Genomic DNA, 25,292 nt, shown 5'->3' with positions numbered 1-25,292 from the left:
CTCACCTGCATCGGATCCTTCCCCCCACTCGCTCACGTCCAAGGATCAGTTGTACTAACGCTGATGAAAGAGGCCGTGGTACCTCCCGCGTCCCGGAGGACCCACTGGTGCGCACATGGCCCTGCGGCTGCATCGCGCCGGGCGTTTGCATCGTCCCCCGGGAGCAGACGGCCTCGCCCGAGTCCACGGAAGAGCCCCTGCTTCCCGGGAGTCAGGCGTCTGCCTCACCCACACCCGCCTGCCTGCCGAGGGGACGGTGATTTCACGTTCGCACCCCGAACGCCACGTCCCCTAATTAGACGCAGAGGCACCGTGAGCGCGGAGATGGTGGGAGAGGGTTCCTGTTCAGTAAGTGTCATTTCACCTCCCTCTCTCTCTCTCTCGCTGCTTTTGAAACTTGCTGGTGGTAACAGAGATCGGAAAAAAGAGACCGCCCCCTGAAACACACGCCCGGGACGAGGCGCGCCGGGTGGGCGTGCAAAGAGCAAGTGCCCTTGCACACGCGCTGCGTGCTCACGTGGCTGGGCTTCCCGTGGGATGAGCAGAGCGGGGATTCAGGAGCCACACGGTCCTGGGTTCGAATCCCAGCTCTGCCGTTGGTTAGCTTAGGGTCGCCAAGCAAGGCACTTGACCTTCTCCTGTTCCCCCCGCCGAAAAATGACACCGGATCTTTGCAACGATCTCGCGCTATATTCTTCCTTGCTCTGTTCCTGCTGGGGCTGGCCCGCGTGACCTGCATCACCCGACCTCCTCCCCTCTGGCCCCTGGGTGAGACTGGCCAGTGGGGAGCATCAGAACAGATCACAAGGGCAGGGGGAGAGAGAAGTGCGAGGATTGGACAGTTCCCTTAAATTTTACTTCCGCGTAGCCTCGTTTTAAGTGTTCTGGTGATCTTTCTTTTCCTCTCCTCGAGTAAGCTCTGCTCTCAGCATGGGGCTCGAACTCGTGACCAAGAGCTCACAGGCGGCATGCTCTACCAACCGAGCCAGCAAGGCGCCCCTCCGGGTACCCTTCATTGCCTCTCCGGACCCTCCCCGCTCTGTGCACCAGGGAGCCGACCCTGGGGACTACATTACCCAGGCTCCCTTGCACTCTGCTGGGTTCAGCCAATGGGAGGCACCGATGGAAGACTGGCCGGCAGGAGGAGAGAGAGAGGTTGGGGTATTTCCCCCACCTCCCTTCCTGCCTCACTGTGATCATAACAGGGGCTGTGTTCTTCTTTTTATTTATTTCTTGACTTATGTATTTTCAAACATTCTGTCTTTGAGAGAGCGAGACAGCACGAGCAGGGGAGGGGCAGAGTGGGAAGGAGGGAGCGCAGATCCGAAGCAGGTTCCAGACTCTGAGCTGTCGGCGCAGAGCCCCACGCGGGGCTGGAACTCACAAACTGTGACATCATGACCTGAGCCCAAGTCGGACGCTTAACCGACTGCGCCACCCAGACACCCTGGGCACGGCGCCGTTCCTTCCTCCTGCTTCCACGTGTGTCAACCGTCCCTTCGTAAACTCTCCCAATTCACAGATCTGGAGGCCAGAAGTCTACAGTCAAGGTGGCAGCAAGGCCGTGCTCCCTCTGATGGCTCTAGGGGGAGAATCCTTCCTTGCCTCTTCCAGCTTCTGGTGCTTGCTGGCAATGACAGGCATTCCGTGGCTTGTAGACACATCATGCCAGTCACACGGCATGCCCAGCTTCGTCCCCGTGTGTCTCCGCATTATCGTCCCTCCGTGCATGTCTGTCTCTGTGTCCAAATTCCACTTTTTTTTTTTTTAAGTTTATTTAGTCCTGTCCTGGGTGTTTCAGATGCAGATCTACAACGTTTATTTATTTTTGGGACAGAGAGAGACAGAGCATGAACGGGGGAGGGGCAGAGAGAGAGAGGGAGACACAGAATCGGAAACAGGCTCCAGGCTCTGAGCCATCAGCCCAGAACCCGACGCAGGGCTCGAACTCACGGACCGCGAGATCGTGACCTGGCTGAAGTCAGACGCTTAACCGACTGTGCCACCCAGGCGCCCCCAAATTCCACTTTTCTATAGGGATCCCAGTCAGGCGGGATTAGAGCCCACCCTAACAACCGCGCCCTACGCTGATTACCTATGCAAAGACCCCATTCTCAAGTAAAGTCACATTCTGAGATCCTGGGGGTGAGGGCTTCAACATGTCTTTTTGGGGGGAAGGAACACAATTCAACTCATAAACAGACACTCAGTTACAAAAAAAAAAAAAAAAAAAGGAAATTATTGTTGTAAGAAAACAACCAAGAGTGTGACTTCAGGTGTGGCTTGATCCAGGACCCGCTGTCTTCACGATTCCACCTCGGGCTCCCCATCTCTCTGCTCAGCCCGATTCTGTTCCAGCTTTACTCTCAAGCAGACTCTCTCCACGTGGGGGCTCCAGGCAGTTCCAGGTTCCTGCTCCACCAGCTGAGCAACCAAAGCAGAAAGCATTCTTCTTTCTCCCGACTTCCAACGGATTCCTCAGGCCTTGCTGAGAACATACGGCCACTGCTCCACCCATCACAGAGGTCGGCAGGCGGGACTAGGTTGATTAGTCAGGCCTAGGTCACATGACCCTCTCTAGGGGGAGGGGCGGGCAAGGAGTCGGGTCGTGGCAGACCTCCCGGCCTGAGCCTAGAAGATGGGTCCCCAGGGGAGGGCCGGGCGTGGTTACCAGAAGCAGGGCACTTGGAAGCTGGCCAGGACAGAGAACAGGTGCCCACCAGATGCCCGGGGGAAAAAAACAAAACAGGAAACCTCAGGATGAACGTGCACCCGGGTGAACAGTAGTTACCTCGGGAGTCGGAGATCCGCAGCTCTCGCTGCCTACGGATTGCAGGGCCGACTCTGACCTTGCTGGAATTTTCTGGAAGAGCGAGTGTCTCCGTTTGCCTTCCCAGGGGTGCAGGCTCGGAGAAGGCGGTTGAGATGCACAGTCTGTGGACGAGGGAGGGCGGGGAGGGGGGGGCCCCTGTGGGGGCTCTGCAGCTGGCATGGGCTCTGTGAGGGGGTCCCACGGGGGGCCGGGCCGGCCAGGGTCTGATACCTGGTGTCATCAGCCGTCAGGGCTTCTGGAGCTCGGCCCCCACTGACCTTCGGGGGGATGTCTGTGCACCACAGCGAGCTCACCAGCAGCCCTGACCTCAACCCACCCGATGCCAGCGTCACTGCCTTGCCAGCCGCCACGACCAGAAATGGGTCCAAATGTCCCCTGGGGGGCAAGACCCCCTGCTGAGAACCGCTGGGTCATCGGATGGGGAGAGCGCCCGGAGGGTCATGGCCCAGAAGCGGCCCCGCAGCAGGGACTCCTGGAGGGGCAGACAGCCGAGGCCCCCCAGACTGGGGCGACAGGCCCCTTCCTTGGAGAGCGGGGGTCCGAGAGACCTTCACGTCCACCCTAGTGAGTGTTCCATTTGGTATCAGAAAAGTACTTAATGGAGGTAAATAAAATACCGCGTTTCCGACATGCAGCTTGGGGAAAACGCTAATCTCACGCAGTCCCCTCTCGGGTCCACTTAGTGCGCAAATGCCGGGGCCCCCACCCCATCCAGCGCCCGCCCCCCACAACGAGCCGGCCCTCCGGGCAGGGGCCAGGGCGCCTTCCGCCCGCCGGCGCGGGGACCGCACGGTGTGTCTGCACCTCCGGAGCCACCACGACCAGCCCCACTGGGTTTGCCTCGTCAGCCATCCCCCCTGCCTGCCAGCAGGACCTTGATTTTGTCCGGGTGCTGACTCGGTCCCATCCCTGCCCCACGGTGGACGGTGACGATTTCGGTCAATCACAGGGGTCCCGGGGCCTCCCTTGTGCACGATTGGCCCAGGAGAGGTCCCCAAGAAACGCCAGCAAGAGGGGGAGTGTGTCCGGAGGCTGTGGGAAGCTTGCCTTGTCTTTACACATAGCCGTGAGGAAAGGGTATTCGCTCTGCTGCCCCCTGGGCTTTGGGACTTGATGCCTGGCTCAACAGCAGCCATCGTGCACCATGAGGGGGCTAGCCTGAAGATGGAGAAACAGAAACAGAACCAAGTCGTCAGTGACAATGGTGAGTTGCTGAATCAACCAGTCCCGACACCATCTCTCTCTCTCTCTCTCTCTCTCTCTCTCTCTCTCTCTGTGCAGTGAGATAATAAAACTTTCCCTGAGGAAGCCATTTCTGTTATCAGTGGCTCCTTGATTCACTTGGACAAGTGCTGGAGTAAGGAAGCCTGCTTTTCTTTGTGTTTCCCAACATTTCTCAGGCTTCTCTGAGCAGAAAAACCTAAAAGGAACATTTTAAATAAGACCTTTTGATTTCCCTCAGAAGACAATTCGCAAACGCAGCAAAAGCTGAGACCCCTGGCAGGGCAGGAGGCAGGTTCAAAAATGTTCCCTTACCGACCAGCAGGGTGACCTTGGACGAGCACCCTCCCCCATGGGAAAGCCCCAGGACACTGACTGATAATTACCTTCTAGATATCCACCTGCCCACGGTCTTGAGCCACGACATCTTGATTTTGAGCTGGGTGACCTTTCCCAGTGGTTAAAAATATGGCTGTGTGGCTAAATCTGGCTGGTGAGATGAAGGCAGACGGATTTAGTGGAACTTCTGGGAAGGCTCCTTAAAGGAGGATGACTCAGGTGGACAGTGGTCTCTTTCCTCCTTCCTGCTGCTGGAATGCAGACGTGATGGCTGGAGCTCCAGGAGCCATCTTGAGTGATGAGGTTACTTTGGGGAGGGAAGCCACACGCTAATGTGTAGAAGAGCCCAGGGCCTGGTGCATAATAAGTGCTGCGATTTTATCATGAAGATCTCCAGGACCCAGGGGCACCTGGGTGGCTCAGTCGGTTCAGCATCCCACTCTTGATTTCGGCCCAGGTCGTGATCTCCCGGTTCGTGTAATTGAGACCCAGGTCGGGCTCTTCAAGGTCAGCTTGGAATTCTCCCTTTGCCTCTCTCTCTGCCCCTCCCCTGTGTGAGCTTGCTCTCTCTCTCTCTCTCAAAATAAATAAATAAACTTTGAAAATATACGTATGCTTTAAATTAAGATTTTAAAAAAATTTAAAAAAATAATAATAAATTAAAAATTAAAAAAAAAAAAAAAAGACCTCCAGGACCCAGGTTTCCCTCCTAGTATATTCAGTAGAACACAAGGAGATTCTAAAAAAGCATGGGTCCTGTGATATAATCTGTTGTCCAGACAGACAATGTACATTTCCAAATTAAAAGCCCTGATAAGTTCTGTACTCCCTCTTTGTTTCATCTTGCCCTTCCCAGACTGATTTGGGCACTGACCCTCCTCCCCTCGGTACCTTCTCTTTTAATCACATTTACCCTCATCTCCCTAAACACACGCCAGGAAACCCTGATCTAGGCCCGTGCTTCTCAAACCTTACCCTGCACACCAGTCATCCTGGGGAGGCTGTTGAGAGACAAGATTCAGCTGGTCTCTGGTGGGGCCTGAGATTCTGCATTCCTGGCAAACAGCCCGGCGAGCTGGCCGCCACTGGCCCAGACGCCACCGTTGGAGCAGCATCCTCTCTGATGGCGGGTGTCCGCTTCACTCGCCTTCGCAGGCAGCCCGGGCGTGCTAGGCGGGGAGACGGGCATCAGCCTGGCAAAGTCACGTTCAAATCCTGGCCTCACCCTAGAGCTCTGGGACTCCGCCCAAGTCTGACTCTGCCTCCCTGAACCTCCCTTCTGATGTAAAAAGCGAGGCTCTCCAGGGACACCTGGGCGGCTCAGTGGGTGAGCGGCTGACTTTGGCTCAGGTCGTGATCTCAGGGCTCATGAGTTCGAGTCCTGCATCGGGCGGTCTGCTTTGCTGTCAGTGTGGAGCCCCTTCTGGATCCTCTGTCCCCTTCTCTCTCTCTCTCTCTCTCTCTGCCCCTCCCCTGCTCACTCGCGCACTCTCTCAAAAATAAACATTAAAAAAGCAAATCACTCGTGAGGGTTGCTGTCTCTCAAAAATAAATAAAACATTAAAAATAATGTTTTTCTGTTTCTTTTCTTAAAATAGAATTTCGTGTCAAGTTGGCTAACATGCAGCGTGTGAAGCGTGCTCTTGGTTTTGGGGGCAGATTCCCGTGGTTCGTCGTTTATGTACAACACCCAGTGCTCATCCCAACAAGTGCCCTCCTCGGTGCCCATCCCCCATGTTCCCCCTCCCCCGCCCCCCCATCCACCCTCAGTCTGTTCTCTGTATCTAAGAGTCTCTTATGCTTTGCCTCCCTCCCCCTCTCTCACTTTCCCCCCCCCTTCCCCTCCCCCGTGGTCTTCTGTTAAGTCTCTCAAGATCCACATACAGTATCTGTCCTTCTCTGGCTGACTTATTTCACTCTACGCTGAGTGAAAAATAATTTTAATGAAAAATAAATACATTTTAAAAACTGAAAACGACAACCCGTTCCTTAGACCACGGGTGAGAGGGCCAAAGGAGAGAAAGAATGAATCAAGTGACAGGAGCATTGAGCAAACACACCCTGATGGGCAGACGAGGAAATAGGTTCAGAGAGGTTAGGCAGCTTGCCCAAGGACGCACAGCCAGGAAGGAGCAGATCTGACTCCAGACCAACCGCTTTGGTTTCCACGGCACAAGGTTGTGATCGGGGTGAATAAGGTCAGCGTTTCCGGGAATTTCCGGGTGGAAATTAGAGTCGATGGTCACTTCTTTGCCATCAGCCCCCGGCGGGTCTTGGGCTCAACAAGGCAGGGTTCCATACTGTGTGGTTGTGTCAGGATTGATCTCAGTCAGGAGGCTGAGCGCCCCAGGTTCCCCGGGTCCATCTGTGAACCCTGCGGTGTGTGGACAGGCGTGCAATGCCCCCTTCCTCTTGGCCCGGGCTGCCTCCCCCGTGGGCCCGTACGATCATCTTAGCAAACTCCTGGGCTGAGCAAATGAGGTCGTTCTGGAAGGCCTGAGGGCCCTGCCTCCTTGGTGGCCCCCGGGGCTGCCTGCCCACCCCGCAGCCCCCATGTGGCCAGAGGGTCCATTCCATGGGGTTCCAGGAGGGAAGGCTGGAGCCGCCCCCCACGGACCGAGCACTCTGGGGCGCGGTTCAAAACTCCCTTTTCCTCTGCCCTCCCAGACCTGGGGTGGGAAACAGGGGTGCCAGGAGGGTAGCGTGGCCCCGATTTCCTCAGGACGGTCCCAGGAATGGCCCCTGGAGCCCCGGCGCCCACACTGGGGTGTCGACTTTCTTTTCTATTCCTGGACGCGTTCCTGCCCCACTGCCTTGTCCCCTTGTCGTCAGATGGCGGAGCCGGGAACCGTGCGGGTCTCCGCGCAGGCGCCCGGCGCCCCGGCTCCCTTTTGGCCTCGGTGGGACGCGCACGAGGGCCCTACAGTCCAGCCAGAGCTTCCAAGAGGCGTAAAGGGGGTAAAGGCCTTAGGGGACCCGGCAGGGATCCGGGGGCCGTACGGGGAGCGCGTTCGTAAGTCATCATTACCCAGAGGGGCCCGGGGGGACCAGGCCAGCCGAGCCGTGGGGACATCCCTGCAAGTGGGGGAGGTGGGTCACGTGCCCACTGGGGGCGGCGCCCATGGGGAGCGAGCGCCCGATTCGGCCGCAGAACCGGCGGCTCATCGCCCCCATTGTACAGACGAGGAAGCTGAGGCCGTGAGGGCCGCGGGCAAGCCGCAGATGCTCCCCCACCTCTCGGTGGCAGCCCTTCTTTTCTGAGCCCCTGGGGTCTCCCGGCCCCCAGCCCAGTGCCCCCCTGGAGCCCCACCGGCCTCAGGCTGGGGAGGCAGGACCATCCCAACTCTGCCTGCTCCGGTCCCCGCAGCCCAGGCCTCGGATGCCCTCCCGGGCTCTGCCGTCCGCAACCACGACTCGGTGCTGGGAGGCGGGAGCCTCAGTTTCCTCCTCTGTAGAGTGGGGATGAGGAAGCCACCGACAGCCGGGGAAGCCAACGCTCAGTGACCCAGCCATAGCCAGCGCCGAGCGACCCAGGCCCCGGGCAGATTCCAGAGCCTTCCGCTAGCGGGGCAGGATGCCACGCTCCCCAAAGGCCCGCACCCCCCCCCCCATTTCGGCGCCCGGCGGTCCGGGCTGCACCTCCCCCTTCACTGGCCACCTCACCTACGGGTCCGGCGCTGGAGGCGGGCTGGGCTCTGTCTCCACCCCCCCCCCCACCCTGCCGGGCCCCAGCACCTCCCGGAGCCCCGTTTCCCGCCCGCACCAGGGAAACACCAAACTGCATGCTCTTTCGCAGGCCAGAAGGGCCCCCTAGACCCGCCGTCTCAAAATGTGGACCAAGGACCCCGGGGGTCTGAGGCCCTCGTGGCGGGGGGCGGGGGGGCACGGGTTTTCCTTTTGCAGCCCCCTGTTGCTCAGCGGGCTTTCCTTCCCGTTCTTCGGCAGAGATGACAGGTCCCTGGGGGGGCCGGACGCCGACCCAGCTCCTTTCCCGCGTGGAGCGCGAAAGAGGTTTGCACTCCCCTCCCGGAAAAAGCAGATACCTCGTTGGTAAGAATATACACTGTCGCGTAAACAGGTAATGGGCATGTCCTGCTTCTTTTTCAGTGAATGAATGAACGCACGCTTTAGAACTTTCCTCACGTCGATCTCCAGTCCGGTTGATGCCGAATAATAAGCCCACGAAAGCCAAGACCCCTTTGGGGACCTCGATGACTTTTCAGCCTCGCCGGGGCCCGAGACCGAAACGTTGGAGGACGGCGCTCCTTTGAACACGAATTTTCCTCAGCTCCTGAAATTGAAATAGCTTAGTTACGTAGCACTTTGTACGTGCCTGGCGTCCGTCTAAACATTTTGCGTAGATATTTTTTACGCAGACGTGCACGCGGGTATTAATTGAGTAGAACCCCCCCCCCCCCCGATGTGGGCGCTGGTTGCTGCCTTTTGCAGGTGGGGAAACCCCGGGCTCCGAGAGGTGAAGCGTCTGGCCCAGATGGGGGGTGGGGGCAGGGGTGGTGGGGATTGGAAGCCTGGGCAGCTGCAGCCTCAACCCCCCGGGGGTACTCCCTCTGGCGAAGCCCCGCCTTCGCCTTGCCGAACCAGGACCACCCCAAGCTGATCCGGAAGAGGCTGAGAACCCTGAGGAAACCACCTGGAGTCCTCAAAGTTGGGCCCCACTTGGGAGATCTCCCAGGATTCACTGTCTGGATTACCCGGAGTCTGACACAGAAGGACTCCACCTGGGGTACCCCAAGCCCTGGCCTGTCCGGATTACCTATTCCAAAGGAGGCCTCACTCCCTCCTGTCCGGCCACACCGGCCTCTTTGCTGCTCTTCAGACACGCCGGCGTGCAACCTCAGGGCCTTTGCACCTGCCGTTGTGTCCGCAAGAACACCTTTCTTTGTCTTGGGGCCCCCCATCTTATCCAGGCCTGATGGGTCTGCCTTCCCTGGCCTCTTGTGTGAGACCACACCCATTCTCTTCCCCTGCTGTGTATTTCCTTAGTAACACTTGTCACCATGTGACATTCTATTATATATGCACCGGTCTAGGGCTCAGCGTCTGTCTCCCCTGTGAGGATCTAAATGCCTTAAAGACTCCGGCGCGGTGACAGGTCCCAGTGCTTTTGGACGGGTGAGTGTACGAGCAAAGGACTGGAACAGAAAAGTCTGACCAGACTAAAGGGCCAGCCCCTCTCTCCCCAGCTGCCCCCCCCCCCCAACCCCCCGGCTGAGCGCGGCCATGCTGATGTGGCGAGCTCTGGCTTGCCAGATCTCTTGATTTCTCAAAAGAAGCTGAACATCCAGACTTTTATGTAGAATCTCCTGGCTTTTATCCGCTAGCAACTTATTCAAATCACCCAAATTAAAACACAGCTCGGTGAGCCAACCCTCGTGTAGATAAACTCAGCCGAGTTTGGCAAAGTGGGTTCCCCTTCGCGCTCGGAAGGGGAGGTGACATTTGAGCGAGAGGCTGGAGAGCCTTAATCGGGGAACGTTAGCCACGGGCCAAGCCCGGGGTGGGGGAGGGGAAGAGGGACTGGGGCCAGTGGGGTGGGTGGGGACGGCGAGCTGCCACCCCCCCCCCACCCTGCGGACAGGCCCGCCCCCCCCCCACTTCGGAAGCACTCCACCCCACCCCCACCCCCACCCCAGGCCCCAGCTGGCCACGAGCCATGCACTTGAAGCCTACGCGGGATTGTTTTCAGAAACGGAACACACAATACACAGCAAATAAGGCTGCTCTCCGTCTGGCCCGGACGCGTCCCGCACTCTGCCAGATGGTCCCCGCCGCCTCCCCAGCCGGGGCCGGGGCTTTGTGAGGCTCGCTCGGAGGCTCCTTGCCATCCTGCGGCCTGCAGCCCAGCAAGAGGCCGCCGGGAAGCTTTCTCCCCGGGGCCGGGGAGGATTTTTCTTGGCCCGTGGACAGGAAGGCTGATTCAGCTGGGAACCTTCTGGATTTATAACCCCCACCGCTCCATCCCCCGGTGACCCGGAGCCCCAGTGTGCTGGCGTTTATTGCTAATTGTTTTCAGACAGATGGCGTGGCCCAGAGTCTAATTCCCCAGGCTAGAGGGCGGGGGACACCGGGGGTGGAGGGGGGGTGGGGAGGAGGAGGCCGTGCCCTTGACCGCTTGCTGGCTTGCATTCTTGAAGAAAATGTTCAGGATTGGGGGGTGGGGCTGTGGGCTGTGACGATGATGAGGGTTTACAGAGGAGAAGGGAACAGGGGAGGAGGGGTTGGAGGAAGAGGCTTTGAAAGGAGGGAGCCTACCCTTGAGCCTCAGGGGCGGATGAAGCTGGGGAGAGAATGCCCCCCCCCCTCCAGGAAGTCCGCTGGGATTGAAGCCAGTGTGGCAGGGAGAATTCCTCCTTTAGGGCTGGATTGGGGATGGGGAGTGCTAGGGGGTTTGTAGGGAGGGTGGAAGGACCTGTCCCCAACCTAATAAGCAGCCCTCACTTTTTCATATGATTGCAACATAATTTGAGGGCTCACGGAGCCCCAGAGGGCCAGGCATGAGTGGAGATGCCAAATTACAAGATGAGAAAAAGAAGGCGGCCTCTGAGAGGGCAAGTGACCAGCCTGAGGACTTGCGGTGGGTCCGTTAAGATTCACGGCACACCCATATATGCCTGACGGGATGGGCAAGCTTCTGTGCTCACGGCTTGTGATTCACAAAGGAGCTGGTTCGGATGATAGGGGCTGGAAAGAGAATGAGATGGGAAGGTGGGGAAAGCAAGGACCTTAGGCGAAGGTCAGGGAGGACTTCTCGGAGGCGGCAACATTTGGGCGGAGCCTTGGAGAAGGAGGAGGATCCGGCTATGCCTGAAGCTCAGGAGAGAGTGTTCCAGGCAGGGGGAACAACAAGGGCGAAGGCCCTGAGGTGGAGATGAGCTTTTTGTGTCCCAGAAACCAAACGAAAAGCCAGTGTGACCGCTGCAAGGGAAGAGTCCCGTCCCGCGAAGGACCCGAGGCGGTGCTGGGTTTTCCAGAAGGGCCGTCATCTGCCAGTGTCACTGGACACCGAACACAGTTATTACCCTGCGCTCCAGTGCTGAAGCTGGGACCCCCCCCCCACCCCGAGAGGACAAGTGACTACCCCAAGGTCACCAGCTAATCTGCAAGAGAATCCGCTAGTCTCAAGGCACAGAGAGTCAGCCTGGGCTCCGTGGCAGGTTCTGGGGAAACCTGGGAAAGTGTGTGTCGGCCTCCCGTGTGACGATGAGATTGAACAACGGATGACAGTCTTTTGAGCCGGTGCCCGGTCATGACTCTGGGTGACAAGTGCCAGAAACCCCAACACCCCCTGCTATGAACAGAGAAGAGAATTTATCGGGCCAGGTGACTGGAAAGCTTTAGGGAAGGGTGGCTTCAGGAATGGCTGGATCTAGGGACTCAAAGATTCCCAAGTCACTTTCTCGTCGTCTCTCAGTCCGGTTTGCCTTCGCAAACTCTCCCCAGATGACCGACGCACCCCGGGAAGAACCTCGCTTCAAAGCTCCCAGGGCAGCACACTCCAGAGAGACGAAGCTTCTCTGCCCCGGCAATTTGGGCAAAAGTTGCAGGGCTGAGTTTCACTGGTCCATCCGGGTCACATGGCCGTCCCCGAGCCAATCACCGTGGTCAAGGGAATGCGCTACGTCGGTTGGCCAACCCGGTCACAGCCGTGGTGGCCGACATGTGCCCTGGAAGGGGTACCTCCTCTCCTCGTTGAGTCAGTAAATACACCCTCTGCGTCTGCACGGTGCCAGGCACTGTCCTTGGCCCTGGAGACAAAACCAAAAAACCTTCACCTTCATGACACTTCCACTCTCCATAGAAGCCGCTGCACAAAACAAACACGCGAAAGAAAAGATACGTCAGACGGTGATAAACGCTATCAAGAGAAATACGGCGGGGAGGGTGGGAGGGAGCATGGGAGGTGGGTGTCATTTTAGATAGGGCAACCGGGCCTCCCAGAGAAGGTGACATTCAAGCAAAAGGTAGGTAAAGGAGCGAACTAGGCAAGCATCCGGGTGCACTCCAGGAAACAGGAACCGCCGATACAAAGGCCCTGGGGTAGGCATACATACTTGGTGCGTCCCAGGCACAGCCAGGCAGCCAGGAAGAACAGAGAGGGGGAGGGAAGGGGAGAGTAGGAGCAGCTCAGCTCGAGGCCTGGGGACCATATGGGGTCAGATTGCGTGTGGCCTCCGGGGCCCAAGCGAAGGCTGACTTTTACTCCATCGGGAATGACAAACCCTGATGCCGATTTAGCAGGATCCCTTTGGCTGCTCCGTGGAGAAAAGACTGCAGGGGTGAGGGTGGCCGTAGGGAGAGAGCTGTGAGTCCCAGCCCAGTGATGACGGTAACCGGAGGCTTGCTGAGGGCAGGGGCGGAGAGGAGCGGTCACTGTCACGGCCTCCGTAGATCTCTTGGGTTTGGCCAGCAGGATTAGCCCAGGGAGCAGGTGCGGGTGTGACAAAGCCAGGGGACTCCACAGCCCCCAGGGCGTCTAGGTTCCTGCCTCTCCCTGGCCTGGGCCACCAACAGGCTGTCCCGCCTCTGACCCCCTGGGATTCTGAGACTTTGCACGGCGCGGCCTCGGCTCCGGGACCCACCCCCAGCCTCCCAGCGTTTCAGGGTCTGGATTTCCTCTCTCTTTGGCTGAGCCTCCCAGGCCACAATCCTTCTCTCCTCCCTCAGACCGGCAACTCGTCTGGACCGATGCACATTATCCATACTCCTCATCATTGCCGTGCCTGGTGCCTCAGCAGGCTCAGGTGGGTAAGAAACAGAATTCTCTGGAGGCTTCCAGAATTCACCTGGCTGAGCCCCGTCCTGTGGAAGCAGAACTTTGGGGAGTCTGGGATCTCCCCGCCGACCCCCCCGTCTTTTCCCACCCTGTACCACCGACTGAGTCTACTTGTGATGCTCCGGGCACCGACGGCCTACGGGCCTCTTGGGGGGAAGGGTTCGTACGGAAGTCCTCCAGATGCCTTCCGCCCCATCTGCCCTTAGGTCTCCGTCCAGCTCCAGCCGCAGTGACCTTTCCGTTCCCTAAACGTGCCAAACAAGCACCTACCTCAGGGCCTTTGCACTTGCTGTTCTCGCTCCCTTGCCACCTACTTCCTAGTTCGCCTCGCCTCTCTCTCCTACTCACCGTCAGGTCCCAGCTAGACATCCCTGCTTCGGGAAGCCTCCTCTGTGCCCCTGGGATGAGGTCAAGCTCCAGTCATGCTACCCCACCCCCCGCATCTCTCTCTGGAAACTTTCCTCTCTGGGCTGTGGTGACTTTTAGAGAGGCAGGCAGAAGGCGCGGTGGGTACATCACAGGCCCTGGGGCCAGATCCGGGCTCCCTCTCGGGCGAATCGCACAGGGTTGTGAGGGTCCCACGAGACGCTACTCGCCGAGGGCTCACCCGGCCCCCCCTCCCCCCCCAGCCTCCCCTAACAACCCAAGCACAATGAAGCCAAACTTCTGATTTAAGGTGTTTATAAAGGCACTGAGAATGTCCTCTAATATCAGCTTATATATTTTTAATCCGCTGTTAAAGTGATTTAAAACACGGCTCCGACGGACGAGCGTGATGGAAATTAAAAGTCTCCATCACCTGCCGCCCCTGCCGACAAGGACGCGGGGGCGCCTCCGCGCTGCTCGGCCAGCGCTGGGGCCACAAGGGGTCCCGTAATTAAGCGGGGGGCGCCGAGGCCGGGCGGGGTCTGGAGAAGGAGCCGCGGGGTCGCGCTACACTCGCGGCCTAATGAACGGGGACATCTGCCCATCCGTTTAATTAACGAGCCCCTGGCGCCGCGGCGAGACACGGGGACCGCGTCCTCCGCGCTGCAGAGGGGAGAAAAGCGCCCAGGGCGGAGAGGACTACTCTTTTGAGAATAATTTTCTTTTCCTGCCTCCTTTTGGAAACCAGAGAGCGGAACCCGCTTCCCATCGCTCCCTCCCTCCAGGGCAGTTTCCCGGACTCGGTTGGCGGTGGGCAGCCCAGCCCAGCCCGTGTCGGCCCTCCTCCCCACCCCTGGAGTCCTCCCCCAGGCCTCGTCCCGGAAAGTCTGAAATAAACGCGGGCGGCTGAGCACAAGGGTCCGCGGCTTCCTCCGGCCCCGGGGTGAAAGTGTGAATCGCCCGGCATTCAACGTCCCACCGTCCCTTGGGCAGTCTGTCCCTAAATGCCTCCCCCCTCCCCTCCCCCCACCTCCAGGGACAGCATGTTGCCACCTGGGAAGAAGTCAGGGGCAGGTGGAGAGAGATCTGAGCTCCCAGGTCTGGGACTGGACCACCAGATGGCAGTCTGTTTTCAGGAACGTGTCCTGATGGGTGTGGGGCGTGTTGGGGGTGGGGGGGCTGCTGGCACAGCTCCCCATGAAGCCCCCCGACTAGACGGGGCAGTTCTGACCCCACCTGGGGGCCTCCGAGGATGCCAGTCCCCGCAGCCCAGCGGAGACTGAGGTCTGGGGTTCAGGCGGCGGAGGAGGGTTTGGGACGAGTCGAGGTCCCTTTAAGACATCCAGGTGGCTGGGGCGCCCGGGTGGCTCAGTGGGTTGAGCGGCTGATCTCTCAGTCTGTGAGTTAGAGCCCCATGAGCTCGAGCCCCATGAGCTCGAGCCCCGCGTCGGGCTCTGTGCAGATAGCTCGGAGCCTGGAGCCTGCTTTGCATGCTGCGGCTCCCTCTCTCCCTGCCCCTCCCCTGCTCGCGCTCTGTCTCTGTCTCTCTCTCAAAACACAAGAATCCAGGTCGTGGTATGAAGGCCCCGGGTCACCGGCAAGGAGGCTGTGGAAGATACAAATGTGGAAGTGACTGAACCGGGGTGCCACGTGGAGAGTGGGACCGGCTGAGAGCCCCTGGGGGAGGGGAGGGTCTCCGATTGCCCCCCCCCCCCCCCCGAGGCGGAGAAGGAGCCTCAGATGCCCCCCACCGCCCCCTGTCGTCTCCGGGCGTTCAGATCCCCGTCGAATCCTCTCCCCTCACACCGGGCCGGTCCCAAGACCCGCTTCTTGCCAGGAGAATCATCCTTTCTCAGGCTGGAGGCGCCGAATGGCCGATGCCGGAAAGATCTGGGTGGGCAGGAGCCGCTCGTGTCCCAAGAGGAAGAGAGTGAGGTTCCCGAGGGGCCCCACCCCCCCGCCGCGGGGCGCAGAGGCACGTGGGTCCCCGTGTGAGGCCTCCCTCCTTCCCCGGGGACCCGGGGCCTGGAGCTGGGGTGGGGGGCAGGGGGGCCACCGCGTCGGGGCTCCTGCGCTGGCAGCCGCCCTGACCTCCTGCGGGCGGCCAAGGGCGACACAAGGGCCCAGTGTGTTTTCCGCGGCGAGGGTTTGGCAGGGGCTTCACCCGGGAGCCCGGTTCAGACAGGAGCCCTTTGAAGGCAGGATGAATCGGGCTCAATGTCTCCCTCCAGCTGAGGGCAGGCGGGGGCCGAGGCAGCTTCCAGAAGGCCTGCTGTCCGGGGCTGAGGAGGCCCACCTCCAGGCCTGGAGCCGGTTCTCACCGAGAAAGACGAGGCGACCGCGGCCCGGATGCCCGCGGCCTTTGCCGGAGGGAGCCCCGTGCAGAACAGTGGTCCTGAACGAGCGGCTTTGACTTTCAATATTTGTGCATTTATGTTGATGTGTACAAAATACACAAAATATAGCCAGCCCCCCCCCCCCCCCCGGTGCTCTCTCAGACTTTACTGCTTCGCATTTGAAACGGGGGCTTACTGGAAACTACCGGAATGTCCCTGGGCAGGAGAGGGGATAAGTAACTTGTGGTACGTCCATGCAGAGGCCACACGGCAGGGGAGAGTAAGTCTGTCCTCCCAGCGTGGATCCCCCAGTATATGTGACAGGCCAGAGACAGACGCCCGTCCCCAAGGGAGGGGACGCTAGGCATGTGCCTTGCTCGGCACAGGGGCCAAGACTGGGGCTGCACCAAGGCGCCGGCCCACCCTGAGCCCGCCCCCCCCCGTCTGTCTCTACATCGAGCCAACTGTCCCCGAGGATGCCCCTGATCACTCCTTGCCGGCGGCACTGACCCTGATCTGGGTGACTGCGTTTCCCCCTTGGTTCCCCCGGACCCCCGACCCCAGCCCTGCCTCCGGCCTCCGACCTCTTCAAACCACGCCCCGCCCTGCACGAATCCGTCTTGCCACAGTGCGGTCTGAAGGAGGCTGTCCCCCGCCGCAGCACCCTCAGGGCCACCCCATCACCTGGAAAGCCAACAGCGAAACCCTCACCTGGCATCTCACGATCCCGGGACCGTCGAGCAGCCTCGGCCGCAGCGACACTCCTTTCCTCCGACACCCGCTCCTTTCCCGTTGCCGGGTCTCCACCCTGAACGCCCCCATCCGGCTTTCTGTGACCGAGCTCTGCTCCCAAGGGATTCAGATTTTAGAACAATCGGTTTGAGGGGCGCCTGGGTGGCTCAGTCTGACTTCGTCTCAGGTCATGATCTCATGGTTCGTGAGTTCGAGCCCCACGTCGGGCTCTGTGCTGACAGCTCGGAGCCTGGAGCCTCCTTTGGAGTCTGTGTCTCCCTCTCTCTGCCCCTCCCCTCCCCTCTTTCTCTCAAAAGTAAATAAACATTAAAAAAAAATTTTTTTTTTAAGTGATCCAGGGGCGCCTGGGTGGCTCAGTCTGTTAAGCGTCTGACTCTTGATTTTGGCCCAGGTCACGATCTCTTGGTTATGAGTTCAAACCCTGCACTGGGTTCCGTGCTAACAGTGCAGAGTCTGCTTGGGATTGCATCTCTCTCTCTCTCTCTCTCTCTCTCTCTCCCCCTGCCCCTCGCATGCTCTCTCTCTCTTTCAAAATAAGTGAATACATTTAAAAAAAGAAAAAACAAAAAGCGATTGGCTTTTATAACAACAAAGTCCAAAGGTATGCCAGCCTCAGGTATGGCTGGATCCAGGGGCTCAAGCACTAACCTCCAGTGCCTTTTCTTTCTGTCTCATGGTTGTTTCTGTTTCTGTTGGCTTCATTTTCGGGCAGGCCTGGCCCTCAAGATAGAAAAGGCATCCCAACAGAGCCGGCTGAATTCTGTGGTTAGCCATCCCCAATTCTCTCTTCCCAACTGTTCCTGCCACCCTTCCGGGATTACCTCTGACTGGACCAAGTCGGGTCACCTACTGTTCCCTGAATCAATCACTGAGGCCACAGGCTTGGAAAATTCAGACTGGCCTGGTGGTAGCCAGATGCCCATCTCCGGGCCAGAGGGCAGAAGTAGTCGAACCCAGACCACGTGGTCTGTAGTGAGGGAGGCGTGGTCTCCCAGGGTGTGCAAGGCTGCGACCGGAGGAAGCACCCCTGGGATCTGATGTTCCCCCAAACCCGCCGAGCGGCTGTGGGAGCTGGGGCAGGTGCCTCAGACGTTCTGACTCTCAGATCCCGCTTCTGCAGAGTGGGAATGTTCCGGAATGTTCCAGATCCACCCCAAAGGGGAACCGTGGGCAGGGGAGGTGCTGATGTCCGTGAAAACAGCTGGCCTTCGGCAGGTGCCTGGGGAAGGTCCCCGGAATCGGAGGCCGGCAAGAACCCGGGGCTGGAAGGGGCAGGAAAGGTGGGGGCGGCCGTGTGTTCTTCAAGGGGGCCCCCGGCTCGCCCATTTCACAAGCTCTCTACACGACTCAACGTGCTCGTCTCTCCAGCCCTCGAGAGGTGGGGTCCGGGTCCCTCCCTTGGCCCGCGTCGTGGGTAAGGTGCAAGTGACAGTGTGTGATTTCTGAGGCTACATTACAGAGGGTGACACGGCTCCTTCCTGACCTTCGTGGGACGCTGTTCCGTGGAGACCCCATGTTGTCAGGAAGCCCGAGCCACCCGTGGAGGCCACGGCCCTGGCTGAGGTCCCCGCCGACAGCCGGCATCGACCGTAGGAGCTCAGCCAGGAATGGAGCTGACCTGGAGACCCTGCCCGGAGCACCTGCCCGGGAGACCCTGGCGGAGACCCTAGCCGAGCCCAGTCAGCACCAGAACTGTGACATAACAGTACAGTCATGGCTGTTGGGTCGTGCCACTAAATGTGGGGCGATTCCCGCCCCTGTTCCACAGACACTTGGAAGAGGGGGCTAGTGGGGGGATTGAGGGCAAGAGGGTGCCACAGGGGCCACCGTGGCCTGACTGCACGACACTACCAGGCGCTCCCAGGCCTGGGCGATGCTAGTCTGTCCGAGAGAGACAGAGAGAGGCAGGGGGCCACGCCTGAGTCCCCGAGTGACCCCCGCCGCTGGCAGAAGCTGGCCCGGCCACGCCACTGGGCACTTGCTATGAATTTCCCAGGATGAGGTGCTGTGGGGACAGACTTGCCCTCCTAGAGGCTCAGGTCCTGCCCACTCTCGCTGACTTGCGAATGGAACTTGTCACCTTCTGAAGGGAGGGAGCAAATTAAATCTTTGACGGTGAACTTGCTAAGTGCTTCGCATCAACCTGGCCAGAGAATCTCCTTTCGCTGAGATTAGGAGGCTGAGTCACGGTGGGGTCCCCCGTTTCTCAGCCCCCTTCAGCCCTGGGTCTCCTAACTCCAGGCTCGTGGGGCTTCCTGCTTCCGATTTGGTCCAGTGACCCCGGCGGGGGGGGTCTCCTCAAAAGAAGGGAGATGGTGTTGGATGTGAATTGTCCCCAGGGGGAGTCTACACGGATCAGAAGATAATCCAGATAATCAAATCATTGATGCAGACGAGGAAACATTCTGCCCTGGACCTCAAAGCGGGGGCTGCCCTCCGGGGGCCTTGGGGCATCGGCACATGGCTCCGCCCACCCACCCTGTGCACCCTGGGGAACAGACCCAGGGGAGCACCCTGACTCCCTCGTGCCAGACCTGGGATTTGCTCAATGCTGCAACATGTCAACCACTTGCTTTCTCTTTAGGCAAATAAACGAACTTAGAGAGCGTAGAGGGGCGCCTGGGTGGCTGCGTTGGTTAAGCGTCCGACTTCGGCTCGGGTCATGATCTCACGGTCTGTGGGTTCGAGCCCCGCGTCGGGCTCTGTGCCGACAGCTCGGAGCCTGGAGCCTGCTTCGGATTCTGTGTCTCCCTCCCTCTCTGCCCCTCCCCTGCTCATGCTCTGTCTGTCTCTCGCTCTCTCTCAAAAATAAATAAACATCAAAATTAAAAAAGGAAAGAAAAGAAAGCGTAGCTCGCCCCACAACCAGAACCCCAATAGCATTTGCTCTAAACAGAAGGTGACCACGAACATGAGCAAAGGCGATCACCATCCTGCTGCCTGATGGTTTTCAAGATGGTAACTCTCTCCCGTTCTTTGGAAAAGGTAGCTAACCCAGACACATCGGAGACACCTCAGCACCCCGCAGAGACCTTCTCCTCGAAGCAGGCAGGAGAATGGAGAGAAGAAAGGGACTGACTTTCTTGCTGCCGAGGATCATTTGCTGCTGTGTCTGCATCCGGCCCAGGTCTCCGTAACCATTTGGGAAAGATCCTAAATGAGGACGATCACAAATGCCCCAGCCGGGCTCGCTGTGTGTTGCAGGCAATTCCAGAAGGTTCCTGTAACGCTCAACAGCCCTACGAGGGTGAGGTAGGTGCTGTCATCATCCCCACGTGGGACCCAGACAGGTTAAGCAACCTTCCAAAGGTCACACAGCCAAGGGGCGGTGAAGCTGGGGTTTGAACCCCGACCTCCCGCTTAAGTCTGTGCTCCTAATTACCCAGCCCGCCGCCTGGGAAACACAGATCGGTACCCACCAGGGTCCTGGAAAGTTGCAGAGGGCCTCTGCTGTGTTCAATAGTGTCTCCCCACCCCCCACCCCCGCCCCCCAAAAAAAACAACACTACTGAGTCCTTGGAACGCTGTGTTCTTGGGCTGCTGTGATAAGGAACCGAACTTGAAATTTAATTACATTTCAACTTAAAGAGCCGCAGGTAGGCGTTTCCTCCTGCTGCTGGCACAATGATCACACACATACCGGCTTAACAGCGCGAATTAATCTTACGGTTCTGGAGGTCCGAAGTCTGAAACGGGCCTCACTGGTCCGACAGCACGGCGTCTGCGGGGCTCTGTCCCTCCTGGAGGCTCTGGACGAGGACCTTTTCTTGCCTCTTCAGCTTCGAGAGGCCGCCTGCACTCCTCGGCTCGTGGCCCCACATCGCCGTGCCCTCCGCCTCCTTGTCGAGCCTTCCCCGACTCTGACCCTCCCGCCTCCCTCTGACGAGGACCCGCAAGGCCGGTGGCTGCCATACCGGACAGGGCAGCTGCCGACCGCTGCTTCCCAAAAGACCTGCTTCTGCTTGGGTCGCTGCCGGGTCCCCTGAGCCAGGCACACGGTCCCCAACGAGCGTGCTCAGTCAGCGACATTCGAGTACTGCCTCTACAGCACGTTGGTCGAAGGACGCGCTGGGTTTCACCTCGGGGTCCGAGCCAAACTTTGCAAAACGGAGACCCACGTGGTGGGGTGCCTCTCCCCGAGGGAAACCGTCCCGTCCCGAGCCCTGCTGTGCGCCTTCAAGCAGGCCTCTGTGCCTCGTGGGGCGTCACCTTCCCCATCTGTATGATGAGGGGCAGGGAAGGAGCCGTAGAACAGCTCCCAGCAGCCTCAGGAGGGCGAAGAGAATGGACGCACAGAAGCCAAGGGGCTGGCCCGAGGGCCAGGTCTTGAAGAAGGGGAAGCCGCCGTCCCAAGTGGAGACTGGTGTGAGACTTCAGAAAGGGTGTGAGAGACGAGCAGGGAGGGTCCCCGCAGCGTTTGCGGAAGAGAAGACGGCAGCCTGCCCCCCGGGGCCGGAATCGGTGACTTCTTCAACGCTGTGCCATCTGCCTGGATAAGTTCTCCTAAACTTCCTCTGCGCGTCGAACCCCTACTCATATCCTTCAAGACCCAGTTCGAATGTTTCCTTCTTTTTTTTTTTTCGATGTTTCCTCTGGGGTGTGGATCCAAGTCCCCTGGCCCGAACGTCGACGCTCTGATGCGGCCATCCACACGCGCTCACCACTCGCGCACACACCTGCCCGCACACACGCGCGTCCCAGAGCGCACACACACACACACACACACACGGGTATGCCAGGCGTACCGTCTGCGGGCCCGCGCACGAGTGCACATGGACCTCCGTGGGGGCCGTGCACGCACACGCTCCCACACCGGGGCCTGCACCCACGCGCCGGCTCTGCACATACGTCCCCGGGACGGCGCAGGGGGCACACACAAACACCAGGGCGTGTGTCTTCGCACGCGGACGTCCGCAGAAACGTCTAGGGCGGGGGATGGGAACCCCCCCCCCCGGCCCAGCCCTCGACGCCCTGCTCGAGCTCCTCTTTCGCCCGCCCGCCCAGTGCCTCCGGGACCCTCCGGGGCCGGACGCAGAGCCGAGGCATCCCGCGGTGCCCAGGTGAGACCCAGAGGCGTGGGGACGGGCCAGGGCCCCACCCCCGCGGCCCCACCGAACAGAGAGGAAGAGGAAGCACAGCGTGGGCCTGTGTGGGGGCGCCGGCCCAGACAGCCTCCTGTGCAGCCAGATGGCCGGCCATCTGCGGTCCCCTCCTCCTCGCGGCGTGGCCAGACCGGGTGCCGGGGCGAGCCTCCTCAAAGCTGGCAGAGCGTGTTAGGGCCATGTGCTGCCTGGCAGGCTGGGGGCTGCGCCCCGGGGAGAGGCGACCGGACGCGCACGGACAGCCGGGCAGAGGCAGGCCCGCCGGGCCCAGCTGCTGCGGCCCCTTCTGCGGCCCCGCCCCTCGCCTCATAAGGTAGGCGCCTCTGTTCTGGAAGATTCCAGGGTTTGGGGCGGGGGGTGGGGGGGAGAACAGCTCTTGATCCAAGCCCTCGTTCGTTCTGTCATTCACTAAACACCGGGTGCCTACTAACTGCTCGGCACTGGAGATAGAATAACGAACAAAACAAGTATTTGCTGAGCACCTACTGTGTGCCAGGCACTGTTGTAGCCCTTGGGGTTACAGCCATAGAACAAGACAAGTAGACATTAGACATCCACTGTGCGTCAGCTGAGGGCAACCATGATCAAACAAGCGTTTATTGGGCACCCACTGTGTGCCAGGAGCTGCTCTGGGCCCTGGGGACACAGCAGTAAGCCATCTGTTAAACACCTACTGTGTGCCAGGCACTGGGGGCAGGGGGGTGACGGGAAGGATGTGGTCCCTGCCCTCACAGAGTCCACAGTCCTCAGATGAGCGACAGCGCATACCTGCCGTGATGCCACAAGGAAAATAGGGCTGAGGGAGGGACGGTGGCGTTCTTATCCATTTGATCTTTCTAGATGGGGCAATCGGGGAAGGCTTCTCAGAGGAAGGGGCACGGAGAGAGACCCAGTTGGAGTAAAGAGCCAGCACTGAGGCCCCCAGGGGAAGGGACCGGTCCGGAAAGACCCGACGTGGACAGGCTTGGTGTGTCCAACACCCCGGGGAGTCCAGGCCCCTGGGCTGGCACAGGTGAGCTGGGCAGGGGCAGGGGGGAAGAGGGGACGAGTGTGGGGAAGGAGACCCCAGGCGTTGTGGGGATGGGGGCCCAACCCCCACTTGTGTTTGGGAGGCTGTATTCGGGCTGGTCCCAGTGAGTCTGGGACCCGAGCGCCGGGATGATTCCCATTTCACAGTCGGGAAGGTGGAGGCCCAGGAGAGGCCGGGGTCACCTGAGCCTGGGGCCCGGGGCTGGCGGAGCCTCCGCGCACCGTCCCCAGTCGACCCCTCCGCGCATCCTGAGGCTGTCAGCCTCCATGTCCCCCGGGCTTAGTCACCCCGTACAAGTGACATTTATTTATTCCCTCACACGGGAGCGTGGCGAGAATTAATTATTTCGTGCCAAGGAAGCACTTTGAACATGAAAAGTGCTGAGTATGACCGCGACATTACAGAGAACAGCGCTCCCTCCTCGCGCCTGCCTGCAGCTGGAAGGGTTGAGCCGCGTCTTCCAGGGTCCCCACCGCCCACGACGCGACGGGGAACACTGCTCCGAGCTCAGGATTTCTTTTCTGTAAAAGCCTAAGGAAAAGAGTGAAGAGGAAGGGGGGGAGAGAAGGGGAGGGAGGGGGAGGGAATGAAGGTGGAGAGAGGGAGACAGGAGGGAGAGGAGAGGAGGGGGAGGGAGGGGGAGGGACAGGGGAGGGAGGGAGAGGGAGGGAGGGGGAGGGAGGGGGAGGGACAGGAGAGAGAGGGAGGGGGAGGGAGGGGGAGGGAATGAAGGTGGAGAGAGGGAGACAGGAGGGAGAGGAGAGGAGGGGGGAGGGAGGGGGAGGGACAGGGGAGAGAGGGAGAGGGAGGGAGGGGGAGGGACGGGAGAGAAGGAGGGGGGAGGGAGGGGGAGAGACAGAGGAGAGAGGGAGAGGGAGGGAGGGGGAGGGAGGGGGAGGGAATGAAGGTGGAGAGAGGGAGACAGGAGGGAGAGGAGAGGAGGGGGGAGGGAGGGGGAGGGACAGGGGAGAGAGGGAGAGGGAGGGAGGGGGAGGGAGGAGGAGGGACAGGGGAGAGAGGGAGGGGGAGGGAGAGGAGAGGAGGGGAGAGGGAGGGGGAAGGAAAGGAGGGGGCTGGAAGGGAGGGATGGAGGGGGAGGGAGGGGGAGGGGGAGGGAATGGAAAGAATGGAAGGGGTGGGGAGGGAGAGAAGAGGAGGAGAAGGAGAGTTTCCCACTCACGGGTTTTTCGGCCACCCCGCACTGGGTGAGCTGGGAAGATAGGGCAGCAATGAGTCACAAGGACAGGGTTCTGGTTTATAAAGTGCCTTCTCTACAGTATTTCAGATCCACAAAACAGGATGGGGGGTTTCTCAGCGGTGCAGGTGTCACCAGCCCCGTTCTACTGACAAGGAAACCGAGGCTCAGAGAGGAGGACCTTGCCCAAGGTGCCAGCCCCTGGGGCCTCGGGGTTCCCTGGGCACAGACGCCGGCCACCCCTCAGCAGGGCCCAGCAGGGACCCCGAGGGCGGCCCTGGGACGTGAGCCTCTCCCTCGTGCCACCCTGAGGATCCACGCGTCCCTGGGAAGGAGGCCGGGAGGGGAGATGTTCCTGGAGTGGGGAGTGAGGTGGGGGCGGGGGACGCAGATCTGGGGTTGATGTGACCTAATATGCGCCCGAAAGAAGCCACGAGGCGGAAGGCACAGCTGGAGGCCAGAACACGGGGGCTGCTAGAGCTTCTACTTCAGAGGCAGAAAGGTTGCGGGGCTCACTCGACCCCCCTCTGAGCCAGAATCGAGAAATCCCGGAGGAGGCAGAGACCTCGGGGCCCCTGGGCCGTCTGAATGCTTCTTTCCGAGGGTCCCAGCCCTGCCTCGAGCATCCCCACTCGCCCCAGCGGCCAGAACCGCGCCTGCATTCAGTAGGTACCCAATAAATGCCTGCTCGTGTGCGCTGGCTGGTATCTGAGGGGCCCCCTTCCATGCAACAGAGGACCCTGGGACGCAGAGGCCGTGCCGGGGCGGGTGGCTTAATCTCCTTGTGCCTCAGTTTCCCTATTTGTACGACGGGAGCAAACATGATAGAGGGACGTTGAGGACCGGGGAGGATTCAGGGCTTGTCCCCAAAGTGCTTAGAACAGGATCCGCGTGCTGGGTTCAGTAAGTCAGAGCTGCTCTTCGGGACCCATCCCCGCAGAGCCCCCGGCAGACAGGTGGTCCCCACAAGCAGCCCTATGTGGCGGGTCCCGTTAGGCTGGTTGCATTACGGTTATTTATTTTAGATCGTGAAACGGAGGCCCAGAGAGATCAAGTAAGGTGCCCAAGGCCGCCCAGCTAGACCGTGAGGGCAACCAGGACAAACTGCAGCCCAAGATGAGCCAGCCATATCTTCCTCGTGTTTCTCTCTTTTTCAAGAGCAAACCAAGATTCCCCATCACCCCCCACTGGAGCCCCTTTCACACCTCACTGGTTTCAGTTGGGTCACACGCAAGGGGCACAGGACAGCCATTGACTGGCTCAGACCAAGGGTCAGCAAATCTGGCCCCAAGTCCGCCTGTGTATATAAAGATTTATTGGTAC

The 25,292-nt window shown here is 59.9% G+C and overlaps 1 long non-coding RNA gene across 1 annotated transcript; it reads left to right on the top strand.

The window, feature by feature from the left end:
• The first annotated feature begins 21,568 nt into the window (after positions 1-21,568).
• LOC122470135 lies at positions 21,569-24,662 on the top strand. The gene is made up of 4 exons (XR_006293845.1): positions 21,569-22,057; positions 22,585-22,756; positions 24,060-24,160; positions 24,397-24,662. It is a non-coding gene; the product is annotated as an uncharacterized LOC122470135 (long non-coding RNA).
• The last annotated feature ends 630 nt before the right edge of the window (positions 24,663-25,292 follow it).

The sequence above is a fragment of the Prionailurus bengalensis genome, chromosome D3 (genome assembly GCF_016509475.1).
Source record: "Prionailurus bengalensis isolate Pbe53 chromosome D3, Fcat_Pben_1.1_paternal_pri, whole genome shotgun sequence".
Classification (NCBI taxonomy): domain Eukaryota; kingdom Metazoa; phylum Chordata; class Mammalia; order Carnivora; family Felidae; genus Prionailurus; species Prionailurus bengalensis.
This window is presented reverse-complemented; position numbering and strand designations above follow the sequence as displayed.